Raw genomic sequence first — 15,048 nt, 5'->3', positions numbered from 1 at the left:
GCATCCATGTACAGTGTGGAGGTTTTCTATTTCTGTGACAGTTTGATTCTTCTTCATGACATGTCTCATGTCCCATAGTGTCAATCAAGGCCATTACAGTTTGGATACACTCTGGCACTATCAGTCATCTTTCTGAGATTTGCCACTTTTTCACTGTCAGTCAGCAAGAGTTTTCCTATGTGGTGACAGAAATGTGGATGAGGAAGAGCTTTCTCATTAGATCTTGGGGGGCAAATCAGTCTGGGTCTCTTTAATAGGAGATAAGGAATAATGCTGAGAATACAGTAAGGGCAGAAGGCTGTGAGCAGTAGTCAATGTGCAGTCTAAGAGCTTGGGTCACTAGATTCCCCTCACGGTTTAGCTCTCCAGGTAATTTTTAAATTAGGATTGTGAAGTGCTTTCAATAACAAGCAATTGAATTGGATGTAATGGCATTTCTTCTGCTACTTAGTGCTACCCAGAGGTGCAAAGCCCCCCAAGACCACAAGTGAGAGGGGCTGACTCTCATATTAGCTGTTTATACTGTTCTGTGCATGTGCTTTCTCCAGCCTCTTGTACAATAGGATTCACCAAAGACACTGAAAGCAGACAATCAGTATTGATTTGAAATGCTCATCTCTGAGGATTTCCTCTGAATCCCACCAGATCTGCCAGACATTTTTACCGATAAAATAAATTGGGTTTATAATCAGGACATAGATTTTCTTAGTATAAAGATTATATTAGGTTCATCATTTCCACTTAATTTCTTGCCATTGGAATATACATCTTCATTAATTATGAGGAGGTCAAATTGAGATAAAATTTTAAATGGACATCTTTAATTACAAATGTATCTCGAGGCTCTGATTTCTCCTTCTAGGGAAGATGTTCAATTGTCTTCATAATTTATTACACCTCAATGTGGAATTTTGTCCTTAGCTACCAGCATTTGTCTTTTTAGTCTTAAGTAATTTTGCTAAGTAATTGTATTTCAAGGTGGTGGTAACTCATAAGTATAACTTGTATGGATTCTGGCAGATTAGTTTGCTGAGGAAAGTTATGGAGCTGTGGCAAATGTTACCGGCTTGCTTGGCATAGTCCCCCAGCATGCTGGCACCTGTGCCTGAACAGCAATTCTGAGCTGCAGCTATCATCATGGTTCTTTAGAAGAAAAAGATGGTATTTTTCAAGCTATTTTGAAGGGTTCAGCTCACAAAGCCAAGGGAAACTGCATTATAAGTACAAAAATGATATGATTGTCTCGGAAGAGATTTATTGGAATGGGTTTGTGTGTCATCAGTTACAGAAAAAAAGGGTGAAGCCAGGGAAATGCTGCAACCATGGCTATGAGCACAGAAGAGGGGGACTGGTCTCACAGCAGCCCTTCGTGATAAGAACATACCTCAGGCTCCTTCCCAGGGCAGTTTGAAACTCTTCTGTGTGATTCCCCAGTGCTCCAGGGAACCAGATCTGCCACTATTGGTCAAACCAAGGCACAGTGCTAGCTCAGTTAATCTAAACAACTGAAGTTGTTCACCTTATCAAAATAAAGTGCTTACGGGAAATTAAAATATATGAATGGTCACAGTGACTACGCTGGCTTTCCCTACATAAACTACAAGTTGTTGTATAGGTAAAACTTCTCAGGAGAGAATGGTCAAAAACAGCATGATCAAGCAAATGACAGTCCCAAGCAGAGTGTGGGTCTTTTTGCCAATTTTTCATCATAAAATGATTATCCAGCAGATAATATGTTTAATTGAACTGGAGGCATTCAGAGAATAATAGAGAGGAGCATGTGATTTCTGAATCTATTTGGATGGATTGAATCTTATTGACATACACTCTTTTGTGTCTCCTTTCCCTCTGTGAAATAGGCTCCAGCTCAGTTCAGGAGATGCAACTCAAAACTCCCCAAGGTTCATCAACTCAGTCTTATCCTAGAGATAAATGCTTGAGTTTATACGGTACAGACCAACTTACCCACAGTTTGGTGGATTTAAAACATAAAAAAATCTAGCATCCATTCAGTTCAAGATATGTAAAAATTACATAAATCAGAAAGAACTCACACCAGTATATTTACCATTTGCTCTGCCATAATGCACTGCAGTGTTAGGGCAGAAGACAGCACTCAGATCTGTACAGCCTTCTTGCTGGATATTGTTGCCCACATACTGTAGCATGTTTCAATTATTTATTGCACTCTCCATAATTTACATTGTGAAGTTCTCATAACAGTGACCAGGACCCTTGGTCTATAAAGGAATAGAACAATTAAAATTTTAAAATAAGAGCAGGAATGAAACTTCTTCTGAAAAAAATCAGTCTTTGTCTCCATAATAACTGGAGTTCCCATAATTTCCCCCCCTCTCCTCACAGCAATAGCATCAGATCTGTGCTTTTCTTTTTCAGTTAAAGTTTAACATAATGTAAATATAATCTGTCACTCTATTTTTAGAGAAAAGATTAGGACATCTCCTCAAAGATTTCTATCAGTTGATTTATTCTAGGAATATGTATGGCTTATACAACACTTGCAAATTGTTGCTAAAACATATAGTAAGATACACTATCAAAATTAGCCATGAGCTAGCGAAAAAGGCTCAGCTTCCATCTCCCATTTAATGCAGCAACAACAATCAGCTGTGTCACAAGAAACCAGCTAAGAGCTTTTGGAAAAAAAAGCTTAAATAGATCCCAGGATCTTACTGAGTTTATTAATAAGAATTCTTTTTCCCTTTTCTAACAAATTGATTATATTAAAGCATCTATTCCTACTTAAACTCGATCTTGAATCTAAGAAAAGTTCTTAAAACCTCAGAAATCTGACCGCTAATGACAGAATTTATGTCTAAGTGTGTCTATATGTCAAAACACAGTTTTAAAAGAAATCCATACTAATAATTCTCATTTTACTACTGCATTTACTTGTATACAGCAAGTAGAAATGAAGAATCTTAAAATTCTTGGCAAAGACTGAATATTTCTTAACTTTGTTCTAAAAGAATGAAACGCAATTTTGGAAATGTCTTATTTATTTTAGCTGTCTCCTTTCTAAATACCTGAAACTTTGAGTTTCAGGGAGTGTTGAGTGTTGCCTTTCTGAAAATGAGGTCGTATTTAAGAGTACCCAGTTGTCTGGTGCAGTAACTTAGCACTTCCCAGCACAGAGGCACATGCACAGTTTACAGCATTATCAGCTGCCATGCTGAGAGCAGAGCTGGCTGCACCACGTTCCTAAATAATACATTGTCTTTTGACTTATCTGACAGTTGTAACAGGAAAAAATATTGCTTTTACTCCCCATGTGAAAGGACTATAATATTCAGTCCTTGGCAGACAATGAATAAACCTGGATCAGCCTGTGAGAATAATTTCTTAATACATCAACAGCAAAACAGAGATAGCCACTTAAGTTCACAGTCAAATTGAACTATTCAATAAATGTGCCTTCAGAGATGTTGAGCATTACTTGCTAATGCTTTTGGATATATGATTCCCTTCATTCCCCATGCTCTGATTAAAACTAGACAGCTACATTTTACAGTAAATCTGCACTGAGAGGTTTGAGGATAAAGGATTCTCCTGACAAGCAGAGCACAAATTCAAAGCTGTTAGTAAAACCTGTCCTATAAAAGCATTATGCTAGGTATTAGGTCTTGTTTGTTTATCATCACCTTCTATGCAAATGTTTTTCAAGGGATTTCCAGACTCTTTGTGCACTCCTTGCAACGGTTCTTCAGTTAATAGGAAGAATTTTATTCCATATTCTAAATAAATACTAAGCGGCATTGAATAGTAACTTTTACAACTGTGCCGATCTGGCCACTGCTGTTGGTAAATGTATTTTACAAAAGAGCTGTCTGTGTGCCTGGCTGCCCATAAACTCACACTGTTTCTAGTTCACCAAAACTTCAGTTCCAAACATCCAACTTTCTCTCAATACGAGGCCTGGCCTCAATATTAGGCCTGGCATACCCCATTTTTGGGGGACGACCAAGGCTGACCAAACTCACATTCTCAGCAAAAGCATCTCACTCAGTAGAAGTAGTCAATATTTTGGATCCTTCAGTATCCAATAGATTATTTCAGCACCAAAGGCTAAGGCAGTGCATATGTTTACCAGAATGGCTCATTAGGGGTGTAAATGGGCAGTGGGATGAAATGTTGTGCCTTGGCTGTGTGTGACTATGGCTGGCTACCATAAAAAACCCAGAAACCTGGTTAGTAGAGCATGATTCTGTGTTTATCTCAGCCCTTTAACAACTAGGTATAGACTGCTGAAAGACAGAACTCTGTGACCAGAGCAGCCACATTAACAACATTAACAACTCCCGATCTTGGCCAGGATTATAGCACTACTGCTTCAGCAACAAAAATACTCTTCTCATTATTGCCAAACCCTATGGTGGCATACCCTATGTTCAGTTGTGTTCAGAGGGTGCTGCAGAAAGGCACAGGACAGAATGGTCTCCTGCCAGGTGATCTGGGCAACGAGGCTTCAGTCAGCTGAGGCAAAGAGGAATGATCCTGCTGCCTGGTTAAGAGAAGCCTCATCAGAGTATTGTGCTGCATCACCGAATGCTGCTCTGCTCATGGAGAAGAGCTTGAGACTGTACATCCCCTTACAGCCATTCCTTATGAGCTAGAGTCAAACTTGAGTTTGACCTCTAGTGCCTCTCATTTATTCCTAAATTAAAGAAACACATCTTGGCTTTCCTTTCTCTGTCACATGGGCACACAAGGATTATCCTTCCTGAAACATGGCTGGTCCATGAGACAGTCTGATTGTACCAGCCAAGAGTGTGTGTACATGTCTTCAGATGATCCATAATTCAATACTTAGAAATTATTGTGAACCTTGTTAATTGTTTTGCTTCTAATCCTTTGAACACATTTTCCTGTCACCATTTATCAAGAAGGAAAGTCAGTTTAGGAAAGAAGGTTTAGCTAAATGTTTTTTCCTGGCCTTAGCAAGTTCTCTCTTCTATGATCATATTCCTTTGGGTCATATTTCCTCCAGAGCCCTGGAAAACAGTTTAGTTGAAGTGAAGCATCTGTTATTTGCTGTTGAAAACAGAATCTTCAACTGTAATTTGTAAGTGACCACAACATAGAGATGAACGGTGCAATTAAAGACAGGATATTTTCAAGCACGGTTGTATTTCTGTGCACTTTGTACTGGTTATGATTTTGTTTTGTGTTTAGAACAGTCATAACCAGCCTAACTGGTGTTCCCTCTCAGTAACAAATATAGCTCCAGAAAACAAAGTTTGATTTTGTTTGTAGGGTCATAATGCTCTTTAGCCATGGTACAGTATGTATTTAAATTGCACTGCAATAAACACTTCAGTTGAGAGGCCAATTTCTGCCAAGTCTCTTCAGCCCACTGAGGTTTTTTCAACCAGACACACTTTCAAGAGAGATCACACTGTCTTTGCTTGAAAAAGCATTAAATCCTAAAAAAAACCCCTCTGAAATCCAGAAACAGCTGTAATTTAATGTAACAAGCCTAACCATGAATGCTGCAACTATTTTTAATATACTGTCCTTAGCTGGCCAACTATCTTCTCTTGTGAACATCTACAAGACAGCCTTTTCTGCCTGGCACCTTTTATACTGATGACAGTATATTGATGACAGAATATTCCTGCATTTCCACTAATGGCATATACATGAGAAAACATGTTGCCGACCCCCAGGCTCTCCTCAGCATTATGATATTACTGATCATTGTGCAGATTCTCGGGTCACAAAATCTACGTTGCTGTTTAAAAGGTGATTTTCATAATTGAGAAGAGCACCTTGAAAATGATTCAAGTAAAACTGAACTAACAAGGAAGCTTTTGTGTGTTCATGGACAGCCCAAAACAAAGGCTCAGAGGAAATGCTGTCCCAGAGTTAATGAAGGAGCATTATCTTCAAGACATACTGTTTTGCTGATGAGCTCCATCACTGTTCGCACACAGTATTCTGGGTACAATGGAAAAATAGTAATTAGGAATTCATTTAGGAAACTGCATGGCTGCCAGTCACTTTCTGTCCACCCAGTAACTCACCTACCCAGCAGGGTGGGGAACAGCTGGTCCAGGAAGACAGTGGAAAAGGCAGTGTTTTGACTTCAGCTGTAGAACACTGAGCCACTATAAATAATATCAGCAATTTCAAGTTTAGCCAAGAGATCACTGTCATTCAGCATTTGAATAATTTGCATGGTAATGTATTGATTACTTGTGGCATGGGTCACAGACAGCAGAAGATCAGATTCTGGTTTATCACTTTGTTCCCCTTGATCCCCCATAGTAGCACAGACTAAAACACTGGGTTAGAACTGAGTCAAGGATCTTTTTTTAATGCAAAAATATTGCTAGATGTGATACTTTTCCTTTGGTTGATGGTTTTTGGATTTGTGGTTATTTAAGTCCTTCATATGTATGCACTAACTACAAGAAATGGGAAATGGTCTGGAGCTCCTGACTGAAGTCATATTGGAAAGGCATTCTGCTTCAAACCCAGAGGAGTTCAACATCTCACATGAAATTATCTTTGACCAAAAAACATTTCTTCGGAACATCCACACTGAAAGGGTTAAGATGATATCTGCTTTTGTAATGATAGCTAGAGCACGATTAGCCTGGGAAATGTTATAAATCAAGAAGCACTATAAAATTGGACATTAAATGTATTGGGTGTTATTATAAAAAAAAGAAATTGGATAATTTCCTTTCATTTCTATCTGAAAATGAGAAATCATCCAAGTAATGAATCTCAGTGATCTCCTGAAATGCCCGTCATTTATTTGCAAAGTACTTCTATGCAAAGATAAGGTGTGCATTTGATCTCTCACAGTTATTCACCACAGCATTTTGCTAGAATGGCACTAAAGATTTATAAACATTTGTGCTTGATAACAAAATAAATGACTAAAATACAGAGGTCTGGGGCTTTCTGACTTCAGCTGTGAAGGCAGTCCAGGGCAGATGTTGAATAGGAGATTTTGGATTGCATCTGTGACTCGTGCATAACTTGTACATGACTCCAGCTATCAACTGTCTTGGTCTTTATTGGCAAGAGGGGTCTAAATCTGAGCACAGTCTCCTAACAGGGCAGACAGCTAAATCCCACCTCACACAGCTTGTATTTCTAGCTCCACACGGCTATTCAAAACAGAAAGATATGAAAGATACACTTTCATTGCTAGAATATTTGGTACAGGAGAGAAGGAAAATTACACAACAATAAAAGATTCATGCCTTTCAGTTTACTAGCAACAAATTGTAAGATGAACTCTCCACCGGCCAAAAATCCTGAATAGTTCCAGAAAATATAAATAAATCTATAATTCGGAATATAGTCCATCCAGCTGGATTTGTATCAATTAAACTATTTAGCTTTTTCTATTTTAGAATACTGCTGCTTTGATATGTCTGAATATGCTAAAAAAAGTTTTCTTCCATCTAATGCACTAATTTTTTCCTCCCATTAAAACTTCTCCTTGTCATACAAAAGGTAGCTGTTATGCAGCAGTCAGTATGATTAAGTTCTTCAAGTTACAAATAAAGAATCAAACAAACCTACCTGGAAATAGTGCCAGGGAACATCTTAATTATTTGTAACTCTGGAATGAGACTGATGATTTATTGCTTTCTACCAAAATATCCCAAATTAATCTGGAGCTATAACTATTCTGCCAGAATTAAAGTGGTGCAAGCATAAACCCAGTTTATTCCAAGCATATTCCAAAAATGTGTCACTCAAAGACAAGCAAAACGTACAGCAAAATAGTTTAGCCTTTTAAAAGTTTGAGATAAATATGTGGTATCAAACTGGACTCTAGAAAAAATAAGAATCACATTTAACAAGATGAATTTTATATTCCTGGCCTGTAAGTACTGAACGAGATACTGCTTAATTCTTTCTATTATTGGTCAGAAACTGTTGCTTTCTGCAAAATTAGTGCTCTTGAAACTCACTGAACTTTCATATTTTAAGAACTGTGTGATACTGTCAGCTGGACTAAAAAGTAGAAGGGGATGTAATTAATGGTTTTCACATTTTTTTACTTTGCATAAATTCCAAATTGTGTACATTCATCCTTCTCCTGTTTTTCTTGACTAAGAATACTAGAATATTTTCACCAAGAAAATATGAAATGACAGTTTCATTTAGAAGGGATAAAAGTTTTCAGCATGACTTAAAATATCATTTCAGTGTGAAGGAAACCCAACGTTTTTCAAACTTTCTCAGGTTTTTTTAAGCTTTCCTGTGGTTTTCCTTTCCATTATCAATTCCACCAAGCACAAAAACATCTCATTCCATTTTTAAACTCTACATGAAGAAAAAAACTACAAAATATACCTTATGTCTTGCAACAATAATAAAGGTGCTAACTGGGAAAATTTGGGGTGTTGCCGGCCCTAAGGGTCTTATGCAACACATGGACTATGACATAAATATTCTAATGAAAAAATAGTGAACCTAAAAACATAAAAACATTGCTGGGTACATCTGGGTTTGCAGAGGAACTTTGTGACTGAAGAGAACTGTGACTTCAACTTCCATGAAACTCGCAGTTCTCATTAAACATTCCTCTGGAAATTCTCAACTTTGTGTTCTTTTTTAAAATGTAGAGTAGAAGGACAGGTCTGGCATCCTTGATAACAAGCCTATCAAATTGTTTCAGAATTAGTTGAATGTGAAAAGTTAATTAAAGCAGATATTAAGTAATTGAGCCTCTATATGGCAGTCTGGGCTTTTAGCTTTTAATAAACAGATAATTACAGTGTAATAGAGACTTTTGTATTGTGAGTTATCAGAAACAGCCCAACAGTGACTGGCTGGTCAGGATATCGATGAGCTTTAAATGAGAAAATTACCTCTTATCTCAGCAAGAAGTACTCGATTTCAATGCCCTTAAAATTATATTATGCTTCCAAATTTTTTTACTTCGTCAAATACATACACAATTTTGTTATAGTGACAAATAACACATAAAGGAATCTTGAAAGCACACATAAACCTCTGGCTTTATAGGTCCAAAATATTTGCTGTGCAAATAAATATACAGAAAATATATTTGTACAAAAGTTTATGTATAAGTGCTGTTTATGTAAAATACCCAAACAGGAATCCTACAGAACCACTCTTTGCTGATCTTATCATACAAGTAGATAAGGTGTTGTATAGGGTGACCTTGGAACTACCCAGTTGCCTTTGCTCTTCACTTATTCATGAGCACTAAGCCTGGTCAGAGATCCCAGTGTGGGTTCAGGAAGCCTGCCTACATCTTGAGCTGAGTCTTTAAACAGCCCCTGAGCTTTTCTAATCTCCACCCCAAAGGATCCCTACAGATGCCATAGCAGCCTGTTTCCCATCTAGACACAGCAGTAGCAGCCCTGCTCTCCCTCTTGCCTGCATGGGTTTGATGGTTTTCTTCCTCTGCCTCATTCAATTTCTTCCACCCTTCTGGAAGAATTCTAGCCCAAACCTCGTCAATTCTGCGTGTGGATGCATATGCATCATGAGGTGAGGAAAACAGAGAAGTTAGAAAATAATTTTAATTCACTAGAAAATGAGATAAAATTATTGTGTAGACTGGTGACTAATGGGTTCACTAAGGAGGTGTCAGCTTTTATCCAAGCAAGTATTCCTGTTCCATTTAAATGAATTATCAACTGAAATACAGTCATCTTCTGCAGAGTAAAGTTCACAATCCAGGTCTTCCAGTACCCTATTCAGTGGTCTACAGAAGACTGATTGCTCACATGCTTTCTGATCTAGTAACCCTTACAAATATATATATACTTGAATTTGAAGTCTGTTTTCTAAACTTAATTCCAAAAGACATCTGCAGCCAATGTACTTTCTTATTTATGCTCAATGCGATACTGGGAAAGAGACATTGAATTCTCTGTCAGAGAATTTATTTGTCTTGCCTTATGACTTTAAAATCTAAGTCATAATGGATGTATGCCACTTTCCTATTACTTACATTGAAAATCAGAATTATAAATAAGCTCCCCAAGTTACATTAAGCAAATGTCGATACAATTTATTACAAATATCTCAACTTGCATGTCCAAGAAAGGAGTAATGATAAATTTTAAAAAATAAAGTTATTTAATCTTTTCTTTGTTTCACAAAAGTAGGGAAGAAGGCTCTTGCTTTTCCAGATATAGATGTGGCTGATGCTTTAGTTGTGGGCTTGGCAGTGCTGGGTTAATGGTTGAACTCGACAGTCTTAAAGGTCTTTTCCAACCGAAATGATTCTGTGACTCTATGGGGAGTTTTAGGCATTAGACTTGCCTTTCAGCCCTAAAGTTTACTGGCTCTGCTCAGTAAGGTAGGAACCTGAAGCCAGTGCCAAAATATCACGTATTTATGAATACACCGACAGAAATATCACATTGCCTTAAGTCATTGGCCACAGAGAAGTAGTTAGAGCCCCAGGGAAGCTGAGTTGCAGTGGAGAAATGGGGACAGATCCTCAGCTGGTGCAGGCAGTCATAATGACATTCATTTATTTTCTTGGCCTGTAGGCAGAAGTATACTATGCTTTCAGAATCCTTGATCAAGGCAATTTCTCACTCTACTTTCTCACTTTGTCTCTTCTTAATCTCTTGCAAGCTATTGCTTTCCTTGTCATCACAGCTAGAATTCAGATACTGGCTCATAATTGCTACACGCTGCAGTTTATTCTTATTTTTGCAAGAAGGCAGTGGGAATGGAGTCCTTTTCTTAACTAAGATGCAGCAAACACCTCCCAACACACTACAAAGCAGCAGAAGAAGCTTAAATAAAACATTGAAACTTTACAGCACACTCCCTGTCTCATCCTCCCAGCACTCCTTTTCCCCTGCACTAATTTTAAACTTCAGATGGGTGATTTAGGATTATTGCTCAAACTGTATATGGCTATAGAGCAAAGAAAACATAAAATTTAAATTAAAAAAAACCCCAAACACTAAAAATTTTGAATAGTGTCTTCAAATGCACTTGTGAAAGGAGAGACTTTATTTTAAATGAAGGTGGTGTACCAATTCATAAGTACTGTTCAACAAATGGGTGATTAACCCTCCTCCTGGGTGCTCATGAAAAGCTTTGCAAGGACTGGTGCAGGCAGTATAAAAAAATCTCAAAACAGCACATGTTTATGAGGGAGGCCCCAGCAAACAAGGCAAAAATGCCAATTTGGTTCATTACCAAAAGAAATTTAGGAAATTTTTGACTTGAGATCAACAGAATTAGCAGAATCAAGAGGTTTGCAGCCACAGTTGAGTTGCTGACGCAAAAGGAAAAAGCCAACATCAACATCTGAAACCTTTGTTTTGCCAGAATAAGAATGCTCAAATACAAAACAAATGCCTGATATTTCCTCAATTCTCCTGAATACAATGTAACATAATGCAAATACAGGTATACAAGTTGAATTTCATCTCTGTTAGGGCATCAGACCTGAGCTTCTGGATCATTTGCATTCCATTTAAGCTCTTATTCTCTCCAAATCAATGAATTTTTTCCCAAATCATGCATATAGAAATTTGAAATTAAAAAATTCAAGAAAAATGTGAGTAAAATCAATTCAAAACAACCCCAAGCCTAGAATTTGTATTTAGTGTACTTTCTGAACTCTACAAAGGTCCTTTGCACACTGTGGAATAAGACAATTTCCTATAGTTCTTGATAAACACAGTAACTAACTTAGAAGCGCCTATCTTCATTGGTGGTGGTGTACAAGTAAAAGTCATCCACAAACTGAAAAGGAAACAACCCCCCCAAAAAAACCACTGTCCCAAAGCCACATCTGCTGCTCCATGAGCCCTGGGCCACTGGCAGGTCTGACAGTTTTGGATGACATCTGGTCCAAATTTGCTAACTGCACCAGAAATTTTTTTTTTCTCTCTGAAACCTGTGGAGTTCAAGGCCTTGGAGAGTGTCTGTGAGCATGCACACAGGCACATTTATGTCAGTAACGGCTTTGCAGTGCCTCGCATTGCAAACAGTGCAAATACATAGATCATAAATAAATCAATATCTGGTTAGATAGAGTAAGTTTTTGCATGAATGGCCTAAATATTTTAAACAGCCACAAAAGATCTAAATGTGATGCTTGAAACTGGTAAGGATGGCCAGGTTTCTTAAGGAAGGATTATATTGCAAAATCAAATTCAAAATCAACAGAAATCTGCACTGTCTACACTAAATGGTGCAATTATCAGAACAACTCATGAAATCAAAACAACATGGAACAGCATAAACACTGGATAAAGGGAAGCACACTTTTCCAGCACTTCTATAGTCACTGTCAAAAAGACTATTATGCATTGATTGATACTTGCTCTATCAGGAGGATATGATCTATGTAGGTTTGGGGTTTCAAATGGTATAGTAAAAAAATAAATAAAATGGGTCTTTGAGTTAATATTTTATTGCCATGTTGCTGAGAAGCAAAGTGGTAGAAAAGAAATGCAAACTTAAATTTTCCATTAAGCAGTGTCTTAGAACATTGCCTTCAGAAAAGACACTACTGTTCATCCTGCTGTATTTAAAGTGGCTTTAAAATGTTTTGACACAAACATGCCCAGGTGTTAGTCTGCCATTTAAAAGAAAATACAATAATTTCTGGCGTTATGCCCATCAGACAGTGAAAATTTAGGCAAAACTCTTGTTTAAGTGCTGAACATTTTCCTGGTTCTGAGCCCTTTTTCCTAGATAAGGAAACACAGAAAGACCACATCAGTGCTTACTCAGATTATGCACTGCAGCATTTCTGCCTGTGAGCAGAGTGACCTCAGCTCTACACACCCTTGTGCTGCATGGTGTTGAGAATTCAGAAATGCCATTTGGATTTAATCTTTGATTTTAAAAAGTAGTACAGCATATCTTATATGGTAGAAAGGAGAATATACCTTTAACCTGCTTTCTACAGCCTTGGGTCAATCAATCCACACAAGTCCTTATTATAATTCCCTGCTGTTCTGAGCATTTCAGACAGAACTTTGGTGAGCATATTTCAAAGCAGGCATTAAATATGATCTTAAACAATCCAGCTGATTTACCAACTCCTTGTGAAGTGAGTAGCCAAAATGGGCAAATGGGTGACAGCTTTCATGGCACCAGATCCCAGCAGCAAAGGCAGAGGCATTTACTCAGCATGTTTGGGTTGTAAGGGGCACCAAGCTTGACCAGCATTACTCTTCCCTTACAATGGCTCTGTGCACAATTGCTCCCAATACCAGCTTCATATGATAAATTTCAAACGTCAATGCAAGAGATGAAGTGTATAATATATTTTTCCCCATGCTGTGAGCCCAGGGAACTTAAGAGTTAGTCATCTCATTATTTAGACTAATGCTTCAGGAGGATTTAATGTTTTACTTTGGGTTAATCACATTAGCAATAATATAATGCATCTACCATGGCCTGGGCTTCTTTCCAACACTGTGCTGTTTATGTTCAAGGAAAATAAGGGAACAGACACCTAAAGTGATTCAGAGAACAAACATTTTACTGCTTTAAAATCATTGGCATAATTCATTGGAGGGAACTGTTATTTCTGAGCCAGAAATTGACTAATCTCATCTATAGGATTTTGTCAAAATACATCTGTGTGTAGTTTCTTTCCCTCATACAGATCTTCTGTAAAACCAGTTCTCATTTTTCCTAGCTGACAAAGTTTTTTAGTAGCCTAAGTAAGACATCAACAAAACAGCCTAATTCCTTTTTTGTTGTTGTTTTTTGTTTGTTTTTTTAGTTGGTTTGGGGGTTTTTTTGTTTTGAAAGCTCTAATCATCTCCATGGAGTTCATAAAAGTAGCAATTAGGATATTTACTATGGGCAAAAAGGATACTTTTCCTAACGCGGTGGTGTTTCTTTCTTTTTGCATTAACTGAAAATGTATTTTTAATAAGGTTCTAGGGATTTTTTTATTAATACATTTCCAGTATTGTGTAGAGAGCATTTGATCTGTCGACTTCCTCACAGCTTGGGGAGAGGCATGGTAATAATGAAACTCTTAAAGCACATGGAGGCTGATCAATATTGTGTTCTCTTTACTGCCTCTTATTGAAAAAAAATGATATACAGATGCATCTGTGTGTCTAAACCTCTCCATTTGCAACATCTTAAGTTAAAGCAAAAGAAGCACCTGCCATCACCAGTAGCTCCTTAAGACATGGAGTGGGGGTAGGTCCCAGTAGGTGTTGAAAACACGAGACCTTTGACTTAAAGTAATGGAAATGGCAAATGAATCTGCCCCCCCCTTTTTTTTATTCCCCCAAAAGGATAAAGATTTTGGATGGGAGGCATCGTCATCATGACGAACTTCCCACGCTGTGCTGTGATTCAGTATCTCAAAAGCTCACCTTTGTCGGGATTAATTGGGTTGGCACTCAAAAGAAATAACGTCATTACTACCAGAAAAGGGACCCAAAGCCATCCTTTCTTCAAAGTCAATGCTACATCAATACTATAATAAGATATCTAGAGATTCTCTTATTCTCTGAGTCCCAGTTCTCATCTGAGATATAAAACTCTGGTGAAAACTAAATTGCAAAATGACATCTTGCTGAGAAAGTGATAATTGCCCCGTATATCTCGGCTAATACCATGCACACTCCTCATATCTGAACTTTTCCTGCAGTTTTATAAAATTATTCAAGTCACATTATTTTTCATGTGTTATTATTTTTCAGTTTCTCTGATTGGAACACAGTATTCCTGAGTGATGTGATCCTTGTAACCACATTTTTCTCCAGAGGTGTCTCCATCTCAACTAAGTCTGAACAATTTTTTCCAATCTAAACAAAGCAAATTTTAATAATTTATAACATTTTGATATCAAATAATCTACTGTTAGCATGAGAGTTTCATTATAGAAGTTTTCTGGTAGCAATTTTCCTGAATTTTAGATTTACTGAGGGTTTGGGGTTTGTTATTTTTCTGTAGCTATGATTAAAAATAAAAATTCAGGAGAACCAGTCCCCTCAAGCTTTCCCATCCTTTGCCCATAAATTTATGTCTGATTGCCTACAAATAATCACCTCCCTGCTCAGTAAGTGCAGT

General features: G+C 37.5%; 1 protein-coding gene across 1 annotated transcript in view; it reads left to right on the top strand.

Moving 5' to 3' along the window:
• SLC9A9 (solute carrier family 9 member A9) overlaps positions 1–15,048 on the top strand; it is a 174,167-nt gene that overhangs the window by 106,304 nt on the left and 52,815 nt on the right. The gene's annotated exons all lie outside the window — the stretch shown is intronic.

Source organism: Chamaea fasciata, unplaced genomic scaffold (assembly GCF_029207755.1).
Source record: "Chamaea fasciata isolate MVZ Bird 193981 ecotype frontalis unplaced genomic scaffold, bChaFas1.0.hap1 SCAF_11, whole genome shotgun sequence".
NCBI classification, from domain to species: Eukaryota; Metazoa; Chordata; class Aves; order Passeriformes; family Sylviidae; genus Chamaea; species Chamaea fasciata.
Note: the sequence above shows the minus strand (reverse complement) of the source record. Positions and strands in the feature narration are given on the sequence as shown.